Source organism: Lagenorhynchus albirostris, chromosome 13 (genome assembly GCF_949774975.1).
Source record: "Lagenorhynchus albirostris chromosome 13, mLagAlb1.1, whole genome shotgun sequence".
NCBI lineage: Eukaryota > Metazoa > Chordata > Mammalia > Artiodactyla > Delphinidae > Lagenorhynchus > Lagenorhynchus albirostris.
In genome coordinates this window covers 52494160-52511511 of record NC_083107.1, presented here as the reverse complement: position 1 = coordinate 52511511, position 17352 = coordinate 52494160, and the positions used below count along the sequence as shown (strand labels likewise).

At 38.3% G+C, this 17352-nt stretch overlaps 1 protein-coding gene and 1 pseudogene across 5 annotated transcripts in view; one reads left to right on the top strand and one right to left on the bottom strand.

Moving 5' to 3' along the window:
• Window positions 1–17352, bottom strand: part of SRBD1 (S1 RNA binding domain 1) — a 221141-nt gene that overhangs the window by 113355 nt on the left and 90434 nt on the right. The window lies entirely within an intron of this gene.
• On the top strand, window positions 753–4980 carry LOC132531873 (peptidyl-prolyl cis-trans isomerase FKBP3-like; annotated as a pseudogene).

Here is a 17352-nt window from a genome sequence, read left to right as displayed (position 1 = left end):
CTACCCACAACAGAAAAGGTGTGAGGTGACACAGTTGTATACCAGGAAAGTAGTGTGTGTGAGAAAAAAAACACTAAAGGCAAAATATGGTGAAAAAGAAAAAGAGCAGAAATACACCACCTCAAGATTTCAATGGCACCAAATTTACATGTAGGTATGTAACACTAGCACCATCTGGTGGAAGACCAGTTAGATGCCATTCTCCAACTATCACAGTTTTTTAAAAAAAATTCTAAGCTATCTTTCAAAGAATGAGCATTTTCCAAAGAGAACGAGTCTAGCAATGGTACAGTAATTATTTACACAGAGGACCCATAACAAGCCTGTGAGAACTTAAAATGTCTACCAAACAGAGGGTGAGTATATCCCGGGATGGACATCTTATCACATCCACTGAGCAGTATTTCAACAATACAGAATTCCCTTGGCTACTTTTCCTTCAGTGTCTCATAGCATATCAGATGAACACTTTCTAGCCACAAAAGAAACCTAAAAAGGACAACCCCAAATTAGCAACTACCAAACAGAACTGTAATTTGGAATTTGGGGTTCCTCAAAGTAACAGCTACCGACTCTTCTGGGCCATAAACATAACAATAGTATTCATTCCACATGAGAATCTGATTCTGGTTTATGTTCACAATGATGCTGAGCTGCTACAATGTACCACAATGTGTAAAAATATTACACTTAAATCACTTTTACTGCTGTCAGTGGGCCACTCAATTTGACAAAATCACTGGTACCTTCAAATGCCATCAAGGGGAAAGCCAATTAACAAACTGAAGGACAAAGATGGAGAGCTTCTCTCTATTTGTAGGTTGAGTCCCTCTGCTGAGGTAGAAGCAGTTTCTGACAAAGAATGGAACCAGCAGAAATTGTCGGTCTCCACCACTCTCAGGGTAAGCATTCCTTTTATTTTCTTTCTCCCTTCCCTTCACTATCTTCTGTTTTCCTTTTAAAAACAAAAATTCCTCCTTTATTTTTTTTTCCCCATTTATGTTTGAGTCCAACATGAAGTTGTTACAAGTACTGCACAGTACCACTAAAGGGAGCTCAAGGAAAAAAGTCACAGCAGCAACCAACCACAAGGCCTGATGCCTAAGTGGTGTTAGACTAGGCACAAGGACAAGGGCCCCACTGAACCAAGACACGAAAAGCAGGCTTGAAGAGCAGAACGCTGGGACATCCCTGGTGGCGCAGTGATTGAGAGTCCGCCAGCCAATGCAGAGGACACGGGTTTGAGCCCTGGTCCGGGAGGATCCCACATGCCCCAGAGCAGCTGAGAATGTGTACCACAGCTGCTGAGTCTGCGCTCTGGAGCCCGTGAGCCACAACTGCTGAAGCCCGTGCACCTGGAGCCTGTGCTTCGCAGTGGGAGAGGCCACCGCAATGTGAGGTGTGCACACCGCGGGGAGGAGTGGCCCCTGCTTGCCGCAGCTGGAGAGGACCCACGTGCAGCGGTGAAGACCCAACGCAGCCAAAAAAGTAAAATTAATTAAAAAAAAAAGAGCGGAACACTAACTGTGAAAGAGGCTGTTGCTTGCAGCAGTACTGTAAGCATTCCATGTTCGCTACTAACGAGTTCCCAAAAACTAAGAGGGCAAGGAAGAAATACTGATCTAATTTTTGTGCTTTCATCAACATTTTGAAATGTCCTGATTTAAAGAACATGATGTCAACCTACCTGCCATCCCTACTGCCCCAAACATACCAAAAAGTATGCTTCTCCTGATTCTTGCAGTTAACTCCAAAACGGTCAAATTTTTAGGTACTCAGCTTGTATTTACTCATAGAATAACAGATTATCTGTTTGTTTATTCTTGTTCAAATGCAACTCTACATTTAGATATAAATCTAAGAGTATGAACTGGAGAGTTTTCTTACAAAGGGAGAAGTTTGTTTATTTTTTTCTTTTCTATCCCTATGTTTTTTTTAAGCTTAAGTACATCTATAGGAATTTATCCACTAATAAATAAGTGGAATTCAGACTGCTACGGCATAGACTTTTCAGAATGAAACTTACTGCAAGATATTTTATTCCTTTATTATCCATCCAATAACAGAAGTCAGAATCAGAATTACTAATTTAGAGGGTTATAATATTCTAATATTTTGCTAATAATAAGTGCTAAATAATAAAATGTGAATTATTAAAAGTTTTAAGAAAGAACAAAAAAGAGAGAAGCAAAGGGAAAAAGATAATGAGAAATAAAATAATTAAAGAGAGAGACAGAAGCCAAGATATACTTTGCCAGCAAGTAACAGCCCAGTTCTTTTTACCTACAGTTGAATAAAGTTTTGGAAATAACAATGGTTTGTGCTACATTCCCTAATATTCTTCCAAATGCTACTGCTAAAAAGCTCAGTGGACTCCACTAATAAATCACATACATTTTATCAGTTCTCACATCCTGTTACTCACTCCTCTTTTCCTCCCTTGTCTGATGTTTGTTTTTGCCTCCCACCCCCCACCCTGCCAACCTCTACTTTCCTCTGACGTGAACTTATACCTCTGCAGAAGTCATCACCGCCCACTTAAGGGACCCTATCTACAAACTTCACTTAACACATTCACCAACCAGCTGTCTCCAGTTTGAATCATCAGGCTCTTTTCTGGGGCAGCCTCAAACTTTAGAATTTCTTTTGGCCACCCAGATAATGCTAGGGGAAAAAAAAACCAAACAAACTCTGAAAGCACAGGCCAAATGTAAGATGACGACTCTAGATCAACCACTTTTTCTAATCGTGGTTTTCAAAAGTACACTGAACAGATGGAGGGAGAAAATGAGTTGTTCAGTTCAGCTGGCTGCTCCATTTACTTCTTTATCTATAGTCAGATCTTTACTTTCTTGGGATCACTGCACATTTCTGGCTCTGCTATATTACACTGTGTAAATATTTAGGAGAAATAATTCCTTTCAAGGATCTAAACTTCAACTGTCGTTATGGCAAATGAACCTGTTTATGCTATGTTTGTTAAGTAACAGCAAGCCTAAAAGAACACAGGAATTTACTAATATATGTGGTACACAAACATCACAATCATAAAGCTTCTCATAGGGTCATATCAAGAACATGAAAGGCCAGTTTATTTTTACTCCCACTGCCCTGTAATTTTCTTTAACTCTACTACAACAGTCCTTAATTCAAACCTTTCCTACAGTTACAGTAACAGGGTAGACTGAAAGTACATAAGCTGTACCAAAACTACTCACATCTCCATTTAACCTTCCTTGATTCTCAAGTGGTTATCAAACTTAATCCTACATCAGAATCTGCTGGAGGTTGTTAAAACACACATTGCCAGGCTCCACCCCCAGAGCTTCTGCTTCACTGGCGCTGAGAATTTGCATTTCTAACCAGTTCACTGGTGATGCTGATGTTGCTGGGACCATATAGGTTTTAAAGTCTTATTAAGGTATAACTTACATTTCATAAAGTTCACCCATCTTAAGTATACAATTCAATGACTTTTAGCAAATGTTGTACAATCATCACCAAAATCCAACTTCAGAACATTTCCATCCAGAAAGATCCTTTGCACCCATTTGCAGTCCTCATTCCCATCTCCAATCCTAGGTATCCACTAATCTACTTTTTGTCTCTATACATTCACCTGCCTGGACATACCATATAAATGGAATCATAAAATATGTGGTCTTTTCTGTCTGGCTTCTTCACTTAGCATAATGTTTTTGAGATTCATTCATGCTATAGTATCAGTACTTCTTTTTTATTGCTGAATAGTATTCCACTGTTCTAGAAATACATTTTGTTTATCCATTCACCAGTTGATAGAATTTGGGGTTGGTCCAAGTTCTCTGGTATTATGAATAATGCTGCTATAAACATTCATTTACAAATATTTGTGTAGACTTATGTTTCATTTCTCTTGGATATATTCCCAGGAGTGGAAATGCTGGGTTGTAAATTCATGTCTAATTTTTTAAGAAACTGCCTAAGTACAATGAATACAGGCTCCAGTTTGTTCATTTCCTTGACAATACTTGCTGTTGCCTTTTTGACAACTATTCTAGTGGTTATGAAGTGGTATCTACTTCTGGCTTATTTTACATTTTTAAATCATTGATGATGTGAACACTTACTCAATGTCTTTGTTGGCCTTTCCCAATCTTCTTTAGTAGAATATCTGTTCAAATCTTTGCCCATTTTTATTTGGCTTGTCTCCTTATTATTGACTTATAAGTGTTTTATGTATTCTAAATACAAGTCCTGCATCAGATACATGATTTGCAAATATTTTCTCCAAATTTTTGGTTTGTCATTTTCCTAATGGTCTTTTGAAACATAAAAGTTTTAAATACTGATGAAGTCTAGGACTACACTTTGAGAGCCAGTGTTCTAAAGCCTCAGGTGGGGCATGCGGTGGTGCGTGCGTGCGGCGCCGTTGAGCAATGGGATAAGATAGAGGGGCGGCGCTGCCGCCAGGCCCACTCTCCGTCCACTCCACACGTCGCGCCGCCCGCCCGCTGCCCAGCATCCGCCGCCTCCACCGCCATGGCAGTGGAGGGAGGAGACCATCTCCCCCAGAGACGGGCACACCTTCCCCAAGCACGGCCAGACCTGCGTGGTGCACTACACCAGGATGCTTGAAGATGGAAAGAAATTCGATTCCTCTAGGGACAGAAACAAGCCCTTTAAGTTTGTGCTGGGCAAGAAGGAGGTGATCTGAGGCTGGGAAGAAAGGGTTGCCCAGATGAGCGTGAGTCAGAGAGCCAAACTAACTGTCTCCCCAGACTATGCCTACAGTGCTGCTGGGCACCCAGGCGTCATCCCACCAAATGCCACTCTCATCTTTGACGTGGAGCTTCTAAAACTGGAATGACAGGAACGGCCTCCTCCCTGAGCTCCCCGTTCTTGGATGTGCCATGGAAGGATCTGGCGCCTCCAGATGTGCACAGCGAGTCCATACGGAGCTTTTCCTGAAATTCCACTACACTCTTTGTACAAGCATCTTCCTTGGCTGAATGTGTTCCGTCACCAGCTTTGCTCTTCCCCTTTCTCCTGGTATGTATGTTGAGCTGAACTACATTACATAAACCTCGAGTTACTCATTTTAGTTTGTTTTCATTTTGAGGTGAAGACTGAGTTTCAGTCCTTTGGGTCTAGGTTTCCAGTTAAGTACTAGTCAAGTGTTAACAGCACAAGTAATGGGTTGACTTCAGAATAGGAACTGGTGTGTGGGGTGCAAGAATCTTTATTTTATTTTGGATGAAAGTTTTATCTATTATATATATCTATTAAACATTCTTGCTGCTGTGCTGCAGAGCCATAGCTGATTTGAGGCACTCTTGAGGACCGAATTATTCTCCAAGTTGAGAGACATCCTTGGGTTGAATGAAAAGCCCGACCCCAAACTAAAGTGGCCTCCACTGCCCCACCCTCCCCTCCCCTTAACCCTCTGCCTTTTGAAAGCAGATCATTTTCACTGAGATGTTGGACACTACAGGGTCTGTCCCTGGGCTAGCAGGGACCTCTGAAGCCTTCTTCATGGCCTGGCTTTTTTTTTTCTTTCCATCCTGTGGTTTTTCTAATGGATATTCAGGACTTTTGTAATCTCATAGCTATCCAAGCTCCACTTCCTAAATTTTAAGAACTTTAATCAAAAGTTAAATTGAAGGCGCTGTTTGTAGACACTTCATACCCATGAAAGCCCAGCCATCATGACAAATCCCTGAGTGTTGTCTTAAGAAAATGATGCTGGTCATCACAGCTTCAGCATCTCCTGTTTTTTGATGCTCAGCTCCCCCTGCTGATCTCAGAGTTTCCTGGCTTCTCCCTCTCACCCCTCTGCTGTCCTGTGTAGTGATGTGGTGAGAGAAACTGCTGCCTACTCCCCTACCTCCACACTACATATGAGTTTCAAGTTTTATTATTGCAATACAAGTGCTTTATGCCGGCTTTTCTCAACAACAACAAAAATGCCTCAAAAATTCAAAAGAAATAGTAAACCCTTGAAAAATGTGAAAGCTTAGTGGTTTCCATCTGCAATAAGCAATATGTAAATGTCATGCATAGTATCTGCTTTTCTGTTTTGTTTTGTTTTGTTTTAGCAAAGCCTATCAGAACTACCATCCTAAACATATTTATTCTTTTTATGAGAGAGGGAAAAGAGAACTTGCAACTTACTGGCTTTAATACATTATGGCATGAATAAATTCAGCTGCAGGTGGGCCTGCCTGGGAACGCTGGATGGCATGCTGGCATTAAAGAACATGGACCCATGTCAGCGTTTTCAGAAGCATTGGTCAGTCCAAGGCTTTTGACACCGTTCTTAAGAATATAAGAAATATGTCCACCTTACAAACTAATGGGAATAAAGATAAATGGTGCACCATAGAAGATATTATAGAAAAAGAGCATATTACCTGAAAGATACATTTAATTTATTTTGATATTTTTATTAGTCTTCATGTCAGGGTATTTTAAAACAATTCATATACCAGTACAGCCCTTTCTTTGTTGAAAATTCACTGTACCTTAAGTGAAGAGGAGCCAAAGATGGCAGCTAAAATTCAAATCTTGTCTAGGACCATAACTTGCAAATGTATAAAACATACTTCAGGAAAATATAGGATATGTTTGATTCAGGTATAAGCAATATTAAGATGATTCATTTCCAGGGTGAAACCCAAATTACTACACGTTTACCTCTTGATGATTATCCATGTCCACAAATCATAACAAAACAAATCATAAGAAAAAGAAGCTTATATGAACACACTATTTCTATAACCATGACCTAAGATACAGATTTTGTGATTTTATGGAAAAACTATAATGATAAGAAGGATCCAGTGAAAAGATAAAGAAAACCCATTTAAATGTGCAACAACAATCCTTCTTTATATAATTCAAGTCAACCTAGGACCCAAAGCAAGAAGTTTTGTATACTGAAGAATTCCCATGCTTCTGCTATGAAATGTTTTCAAATATTTATGTTCCAATTCATGGACCCTGCTCATAAAAGCCGTTAGTCCTCATTGCCTTTCAGTTGCTGGAGATGGGATTTTATTATTCTACTAGTCTTTATAAATTACAATACAAGGAAGAAGCCTGCTGGCCAAAACTCATTCTCCTTTTTTCACTGAGCCGCTCAAAGCCACTTAAGAAGTTGTCCAAAGAGATGTCAGAGAATACAGTTTCCCAAGGGATCCACAGTCTCTCAACATGGTCTGGCTCCTAATAAAACTTACAGTGCATCTCATCCAACCTTTTTACATTTTTTGCAATTCAAAATAACTAAAGTTATTGGAACATCTTTCCCAAATTACACAAAATTAAGCTATCATCATCTCTGTGATGTTACTGGCCCTGAGATCCAAGATAAAGATCAAAATGTAAGAAATAAAGGAAAGAGTTTACTCAAGAGCATACAGCCAATTATAATTTATCCATAAGATTGAAAGGTAGGAATAAGCAAAATAATGTTAATAGGTTTTTAAGCCTTCATTTTATAACATGTTCAAGTCCCTTCTTCAACCAGTTAGATACCAGTTACTAGGAGGAACAAACTCAGCAGGTTACACTACTTTTCCTGTCCTTATTTAGCAATCAGTCCTCTGGTCTTAGAACACTAAGGCTCAATGAAAAAAAAAAGGAAGCAGCAGCAGCAAGGACCTCAAGCAGGAGGTCTTACTCCTGGTCATTTAAAATTTGACAGTCATCAGTGTGTGTATCTGTATGACAATATGATCATAACAGAAGCCCATCCTCCAAAATCTGCAATTTCCTAGTGAGGTTCTTGATAACAATAAGGTGCAAGGAAAACTGCACCCCCTGACCCCAGCTCTTACCATTTATCCCATAAAATCCAAAAAAGTAATCACTAAAACCTTTGTTTATACTAACAGCAAATTAGTATCATGCCAAATAGGTACAAAGGTGAATAAGAACACATAAACAAACACCTTTGACTCTTCTGTACAAAATCGGTGTGCCTCTCTCCAAACTAACAGAACTATACCACTTCAGCAATTCATCCATTTATGAACAAATGCCTCAGCCTATTCCTGAGAAAGGGAAGAATGATCAGTTATATCTGTCTTCATCTTGTCTGAAAATCTTGACATTTTTCAGCAAGTAAAGGTTCCAAATGGCAGGTGTCAGAATGCCTTAGCCTCACATGTGGTGCTGGAAGGCAGGAAAAGCAGCAGCAGTATGTGGTCATGTCAGAGCCACATAGAAGCTGCCTAGAGAGCACATTCTGAAAAGAGCAAACCTCAGACTTGGTTAAATCAATCTACTGCCAGATGCCACTCTCAGAAAAAGCTGCAGTGAGAAACATTCGCAAAGCTGCCCAGAGAAACATTCAACTCAGAGCTCTCACAAAAGGGAAAATAGCTGAGTGCAGTGGCACCTGTCCATATCCTGTCTGATAATTTGGTCAAACTGGCTCAATGCAGAGATGAAAAATTGCCATAGAATTCTTTGCTTAGTCTACAAGTGAGTATTATTTCCTCAAGGTCATTTTCAGTCAATCTGAAGTAAATAATATGAATCTTCTGCACTCCCATAATATCTATAGTTTTCTAAAAGTGCTTTAACTCCTATAAGGAAGTCAGGATCATAAGTACCCTGCTCATTTTACCTGTGGGGTTAGAAAGAACCAAAGAGGTAAATAAAATTAAATCAAGATCATCTGAAACTAAGACTCAAAAAGGAAAAACTGGTCTCTGTACTGTTAGGCCAGGCTTCTTTCTACTTAGATGCCTACACTCTGCCCACTTCTCGCCTCCCAATCATCTTTTCACAGGTTTTCCCAATAATTAGAAAGCTTTGGAGCTTTTTATTTTATTTTATTTTATTTATTTATTTATTTTTGCGGTACGCGGCCCTCTCACTGTTCCGGCCTCTCCCGTTGCAGAGCACAGGCTCTGGACACGCAGGCTCAGCGGCCATGGCTCACGGGCCCAGCCGCTCCGCGGCATGTGGGATCTTCCCAGACCGGGACACGAACCCATGTCCCCTGCATCGGCAGGCGGACTCTCAACCACTGTGCCACCAGGGAAGCCCAGCTTTGGAGCTTTTTGAAAGTTGTTTGTGAAGGTCAATCAATAAGCATTTTTGTTCCCAGAGGTTAACGTAATTGGCATGATGGTCTACTTTATTTCTCCTCAGATCTGAGTCTATGAAAATGTAATGGTTTCTGAGGAAAACTCAAAGCAGGAGATGCCAAAGAAGCATAAGAACAAGTTATGTTTTAGGGAGGAGCATTCACTGTCAAGTCATCTGGTTAGATACATCAGAAACTAAACAAATTAGGATTCATTCAGATGAACAGTACATAGTTAATGATATAACCATCCATGGAAAAGAACATTCAATATCATTTAGGTTTTTATACTCTATTGGAATATACAAAGGATCCCTGGGCCAAGGATTGATACCTCAAAACACCTGATTTCCTCTCATACCTCAAAAGACAAAGCACAAACAAGAGCCAGGACTTCCTTGAAGTTAACAGTATTTTAAAATAAAAGTGTCAAAATGAGGACATTTGGAAGCATCCAGAACAAGCATGATCTTCCAATTATTGCACAAAGAAATCGGATTCTTCCTTAACATTTTACTCCCTGTGGCTACACCACTGAAATGTATTAATTTGCCACACAATTGTGCATATTTTCAAACTAAAACAATTCACTGGAGTCTGCATTGTCTTGTCTTGCCTTCTAAGCACCTAGAAGGTACTGTTCTTCAACTCTGTGCAGTTGGTTCAAGTAATTTCTCATCTTTGTATTTTCAGATCTTATTCTAAGGCCAGTTAACATATACGGCACAGAAAGGATCAAAGTAAATATTAATTAACACAGACCCACACTCAGATAAGGACTAAGAGTATTCTCACATACATATTCTACAGTTTGAAAATCAAATGTATTAAGTAAAATTAAAGTATTAAATAAACAGAAATTTCCTAAATTAATTTCTTATTCACCATTTAGTCTGCAAGTTTCTATTTCTATAAAACAAGTCATTTTGATATGATCATTTTCCATGTCTGCTGTCTTTTTCCTACACACTTTGCTAACTTAATTGATTCCAGACTTCCCAGCATCTCATGCTTTTCTGTTTTACTCACTGAAATAGAAGAATTTGTTTTTTTCATTAACATGGATAAAAACCAATTTGTGTTCATGTTTGGAGTAAAGATGAGTGTTGGTAAAAACAAAGTGTGATGCTGTTGTCAAGGAATGTTTATTGCTCAAAATCATGCAAATGATAAACAGACACATGAAATGGACAAGCTTTGTGCTGGCATCAGATTTAGTATACATTTCAAATGAAATAAAAGTAGAACTAGGACAAGCCAGAAACAGATAGCTCATAATTTTCAATGTCATTGTAAAGAATCATACTAAGTCATCACTTTTTTTCATTCCACAAAAAAGCAAGAGTACAAGCTAGGGCACTTAAATGTTAGTTGGTTAATGACATTCACCGCAACCTCTTTAATTAAGCCTATGCTTATTAAAAGTCACTGAACATTCTCTAAAACTTAAAATCTTCTAATATCTCTTCTGGTATCCCTGGCAATTTTAAATCTTAATTGTTGGGCCTTATTTTGGGCAAATGTATTTTATCTCAACAATGCTAAGATGAAATCAGAAGCAGGGGGGGAAAGATCCCAAAACTAACAAATGAAAAAACATCATCTCCTGGTCTAATCTTACCTAAAAGTAATGACATCTCCCCTATCCCTTCATAAAGTTTCCTGCCCCAAATTCTTAAACCTGGCCAGTAGATATTTATACAATTTTTAAAACACAATATACTAAAGAAAGTTAGAAGTTTGTTTGGATACACAGTCATGCTGTAGCTTGAAGGTATAAACTCTTGAAAATTAAAAACAAATATAAAGATAACAAAAATAAGAAGAAAGCTAAAGCTGTGTTCTTGAGATTCCCAAAGGTAAGAAAGGAAAAGAAAGTTATAGCAGTCACTTAATATGTACTTAACACCATGTGTAAAGAAAATCTGCGATATAATCTGATCCTGAAGAATTTAAACTACAGACTTCCTGATTCCCCAGTGCTGGCAATCACATCCAACAGTAACTGTGCACAATGGCTGAAAGAACTTTTTAAATTATTTCATTTCCCCTAAGTTTGTTTTAAGTATGAAGTCTCCATTCCAAAGTAAATTTTAAATGATTTGATGTTTTTCTGAAAATACATTTTATATCAAAGGGCTCCAGTGAATTTTTCCTGTTAATTTCTAGTGTAGTAACTCAAACTTAGGACAATTACAAGTAAAGTTACAATCTCTAAATATTAATGTTTCACATCACACAGCTGGTGTCATATTCCAACATCATTTTCATCTGAAAGTTAAAAAAAACAAAAACAAAAAGATGTTAGAATACAAACTCCAGTGTACATGTGTTAATGTAACATTGACTTTTTATTCCTAGAGGAAAACTGAATAGTGGTGTTTCTTCTTTATGAGAAATTATAAACAGTGAATTGCTAGATGTCATAAGTGATTTTACTAAAAATGGATATAAAAGTGATTTAAATCATAAGTCTTCATGAAACAAAACAAATCATTTATAGTCATAGGCATTCTTAACAATGCTATGAAAGATGTTTTCCTTCTTTTTCCCTTATTTAAATGGGAGGGGGGAAAAAAAGAAGAGAGAAAGGGAGGCGGGGAAGGCAAGGGAAGGGAAGGGAAACAGATAAATGTTTTCAGGAAAGAGAGAGTGAGCAAGTGCACACATACACATATATGACTGGCAAATCTATTAAAACTTTTTTTTTCACTAAATTATGTAGGATACAAAGTAATAATGACTTGTAAAGAAGTAACAGAACATAACCAATCAACCCTAAGCAGTCTACTTCTCCGAATCATCCACCCACCCCAATCTCAGGGGGATACACTGGTAGTGAAATGAATGCATTTTCCTCACCTGGAATAAATCACTACCATCATGAGCAAGTTTGAGAGTATCCATTTCCAACCTTATCTACTGGTTAAAAAACAAAACCTCACATATTAGAAACACACACACAAAGAAGAAACTAAAAAGCACTCTTTTCTGTTCTTTCACCTATTTCTCAGGCATAGAAACCAGGCTTCTGTCAGCAGATATTTTTCAAACACATGCTTCGGTTTCAATTTGGCCCTTAAATATTCTCCAAAATACTTGGAGAAACGCAGGTTTCTAAGACAGTTTTTCAGAAATAAATTAGCATGCATGCTTATGTATTGTGTATGCACTCTATATTTTCTTCAACCTTTAACTTCTCTATTTAAAAATGTAAATTTTCCATTATATAGAAAGAGATACACACCAAATAACTTGTACTGAAATTAGTCTCTTCCACCATTTTCAAATGCCATAGGGAAAATTTTTAAAGCAAATAATACTTCTGAGTTAGAAAGGTGTAGATTATAACATAATTAAAGAAAAGAGGCCAAAAAGTTTTCACATTTTATACCTGAATTTATTGTCCTTACGGAATACTGTTTTTGTCACAAAGATTAGTATTTACTGCATTAGCCCCACATCCTGACATCTACAGAAAAAATTCTTTCAACCATGTAGGAGTATTTTAGGTGAAGCTCCTATGAAAACACCTGCCAAGGAGCTTGAGCTATCATATTAAATGGATCACAGGGTTTACAAAGTGTTGCAGACGTTCAAAGGCATTCCCTGCACTGAGTATCACAATCATAGCAAGAGAAGACTTTAGGCACATGCCTAAGTTGTTTCCCTGAATTGTTTCTTGTCAAATTAAAATGTCAAAAATTAGTCTATCAAATGCCGTCCCTGAGGAATCTAACTCAACCCAAAGAGCAGCTACCAATTAGTAAAGTCGGGTGTTTTAATGGGGAAAATTTTTCTTTTTCTATTGATATCTGAAATTAGCAGGGCCCCCAAAGAAAAGTTTCATCTCAGCAGTTAGTTTAAGTGCTACTGATAGCTATAATCACATGCAGGCTGCAATTCCTTTTGAAAGGCTTTTCAAATGAACAAATACAAAGAAAAAAGAGAAACACGAGTGTTTTCACAGTGAATGACTGCCTAGGATTACAGAGGTAATAAAAAGCCAAGGTTAGAGATCCAGATATACATGAGTATTGTGAACTAACAAAACAAAGTCAAATGAAATCCTTGCTTACTTTTTTGACAAGGTCAGTGCACCCATCCCTTAGCACAATATATGACTGAATTTCGGGTTGTAGAAGGTGCTTCAGGAAAATAAAATCCACCACAAATCATTTAATATTCTCTATTAAAATCCTCCAAGAAAAACATTTCCTGTTCACTTGGTTTTTTACCAAAAGCTGCCTATCTCTCAGAGGCTGCCTTGTTGAAGTGTTCATTTGTTAGCAGCACAAGTGTGCAGAGGTAATAGATGTTCTTTGGCAGCCAAATCATACTGTATTTTTTTTTTACCTGATAGTCCAGATGAATTTATATAGTGCAACATTTGTAATCTACCCACAGAAATGTGAGCCATGTCCATGTACTAGAAAGAGCTACTGGTTGTCCATGAACTTCCCCCCAAAGGTTCTAAAACTTGATTTCAAAGGACAGAAATACAAGCAACAGGACAAACTCACAGAATAAGACTGTTTACATGAGACATGTACTTAAGTTGCCTAGGCTTACAGTTCGGCAAAAATCATTATATGACCTGTGGCTACTGAAGTAATCAAAAGGTTCAATTGTAACTGTGGCAAGGGACATTAAAAGCAAAAATTCAATGATATGTATATATTCCCACGTATACAGTCCTTTTGCACTTTTCACAAAAAGCCTCTTTGATTTGAATTATCAAACATTTCCCAATATTGTTGCCCTTTAAAGTCTCCATTCCCAAACACTAAGTTTCTTGGCTTTGTGGCTCAAGCGATGGCAAACAGATCATTTCCTGTTCCCTCCACTTACTTCATCACCAACAAGACTGCTAGAATCCAGTTATGTTAAGAGTTATTTTCAACAGCCACCTTCAATTTCAAATGTCTGACATGATCACAGACTTCCAATGCTAATCCCCTTTCAAGGTGAAATACCCACGCTAGGGCCCTTTAAGACACACAGCATGGCTATTTTCTTGGCTTTGCCCTATCCTGCAAAGCTGCTGAAATACATTTGAATCCTTTCTCTCCTCCCCCATCACTACCAACCATCTCTTAAGCAAAGTAATACGCAGACCCGCATGCTTTTGTCAAGACCTAAGTCTTGAACAAAGCAGTTTTCATGGTTAAAACATTTTCCTAAGTATGCCTCTAAACCTGAAAGCTATTTAAAGAAAGGAAAAGAAACTTTTCATGTAACTGACTCTCATTTCCCCAAGTTCGCTGCCTATAGACTATATTTCCTTAGTTTACATACATTTGCATGACCTGAGTATATTTAATTTCCAGATCCTTATTGCTAACCACAATTCTGGACTTAGAAACTTTCAGTCTTGTCTATTCAGGAAGAATGCCCATCCCTTAACCCAATGTAAAGAAAACCTGAATCTATAAAGAATAATATTATCAACAAACTAAATTATACTTATCCGTTGAGGAGAGATTTTTAAATTTCAAAGAATAATATCATTTTCTGGCACACCAAATTCAGGCATTTATACCAAGAGCACATATCTAAGTCTTTACTATTTCCAAATGACAACCAATTGGGGCTTTGAACCAAAAAACCATGATTCTGCTTCATGTGTAGGTGGACTTATTAAAATCTTTTCTTAACCTGAATTTTCATAAGTCAAATTCCATTTTAACTGCATTTTAAAAGCAACAAGAGAGCTCATGAACTCAGGAACTACAAAACGAACTTTTTACAGTACAAAGAACACCGGTAAAGCAACTGATCATCCTTTCAATTACGAGCTTTTAACTTGTGATTTTGTGTTTAGAATTCGCATAGTGAATAATACTTTTCTTTAAGCCTGTACCACACCTATGTTAATCATGGAAACATGGACCTCTATGTTCTACTGTTAGAGGAAAGATAGGTCTATCCCCTTAATGTACATCTAGTTTATGTTCCCAAGGAAACTGGGAAGAGTTAAAAACGTCATTCTGAGAAGGACCAAGCAAGAATACAATAACCACTCACAAATTACCCTTGGAGTACACTCCTCAGCTAACAGGAAGCAAAATCAGAAAGTAAAGGGAATCAGGATATGTCACCCCAAAATATGCCACTTTGACAGAATAATTATTTTAAGCTGAAGGAATCCGAGAAATGGCAAGTATAGGAAGGATTCGCTTCCCTTTCTACCCTAAAGCAGGTCGTAAGATTCTCATGTGAGAGGTGTCCTCCTTATATTTGGAGGAAAGGAGCACCCTTATCTCCAAAGATGGGGGGATACTGAGAGGAATCCGAAAGCACAAGCTTGCTGTTTCCCCCAGTTTACTACCCTTAGCTCATATCCTTTATGTCTCCTATCATGATTTCCCACAACTTTCTACTCTTCAACAAACCTAGAATAAAAACACTCAGGCTTAACCGTTTCTTTGGATCTTCACTTCCTTATAAAGGCTCCTGTGCCATGTAAAACATAATTAAATAAATTTGTATGCTTTTCTCTGCTAATTTGTCTTTGTTAGTTTAATTTTCAGGTCCAGCCAGAGAGCTCAAGAGAGTCAAGGAAGAGTTTTTCCTCCCCTACAAATCCAAGAAATCAGTTTCCACCTTCAAACTCTTTCCTTCCTGTTCATGCCACTATTATTCTATAACATTTAACCCATTGCTCCAGCAAGGTCACACCCCCAGGATAGCATAGTAGAAGTGGTGGAGAGATCTTCTCTTTCTTACTCCACTTTCTTCAACATATAAAACTATGTTAGGCCAAAGGGAATCCCTAAGTGATTATTTCCTGTCACCTGCTGAGATTTCAGGCTCATCTGGGTGCTGATGAGAACATATGACTAGTCTGCAGTCTAGTTACATAACAAGGGCGGCTTAACCCCAGAGAGTTCTACTCCTCCAGAATGCTCCCTTTAAAAAAAACCTTACCAGTTAATAAAGTAGTTAATTAGTTTCAACTTAGCATTGAGACAAATTTAGTTCATGCTGAATTTGAAAACATTTAAAAGTTGAAGAAGGTGGAAAATTCAAAAGAGGTGTTGCGTTTCACTACCTTTACAAAACTATCTAAAAGAGTTTTAGGGCCCACAAAGAACAAAATCTGGCTGGCCTGATCATGCAGCCTCAAGTCCCTTCTGGAACACGGGTTGTTAGACTAGATCTTTTGAGGGTATTCTACCTCCAATACTACATCATGTATGACTTAGGAAAATTCCTTAATGCTAAAAAACAGATGAAAATGGATTAATCTGAATATAAACTCAGTTTCGTTAAGACGTTTTTTGCTATTTTCTCCACCATCTCCAAATGAACGATCAAAGGTAAAAGGTAAAATTAAGAATGTTAAAAATAGGCAAGCTTATTTCCTTAAGCCAAACTTTCTGGAAACACCATATTTAAACAACAGAGAGGTGCAAAGCACGTGTGCTGGAAATAGCATGAGATTTAAGATCAGGTAACCTGGACTTGGGTCCCCATTCCACTAATTCTTTCATTCGTATCAACCTGCAATTCAGGTTCCAAACCTGTAAAATGTGAATAATACAACCAGGGGTTTACTATGAGAGCTAAATAAGAAGAGGTGTAATGGCACTTGATAAGCAGTAGTAAATACATGGGACATTATTACAAAGAATTCTGAATCAAAGAACTTACTAAAATCTACTTTGGGACCTCCCTGGCGGTCCCATGGTGGAGATTCCCCACTTCCACTGCAGGGGCCATGGGTTCGAACTCTGGTTGGGGAACTAAGATCCCACATGCCACGCAGCACACACAAACAAAAAATCTTCTTTTATTCAACTCTACGAAAAGTACATCATGATTTAAGTTAGAAATACGTAATACAACACAAAGTGATTTACTATAAAGTAAAAATAGTTTTCCCAAGTAAAACTCCTAAAGTCAATATTTGAAGGCAAGGTTCCTGAGTTGTTTTTCTGTTTTGTTTTGTTTTAATTTTATTTATTTATTTTTGGCTGCACTGGGTCTTCGTTGCTGTGCGTGGGCTTTCTCCAGCTGCAGCGAGCAGGGGCTACGCTTCGCTGGCGGTACGCGTGCCTCTCACTGCAGTGGCCTCTCTTGCTGCGGAGCACAGGCTCTAGGCGCATGTGCTTCAGCAGTTGTGGCACACGGGCTCAGTAGTTGTGGCACACGGGCTCTAGAGCGCAGGCTCAGTAGTTGTGGCGCACGGGCTTAATTGCTCCGCCGCATGTGGGATCTTCCCGGACCAGGGCTCAAACCTGTGTCCCCTACATTGGCAGGCAGATTCT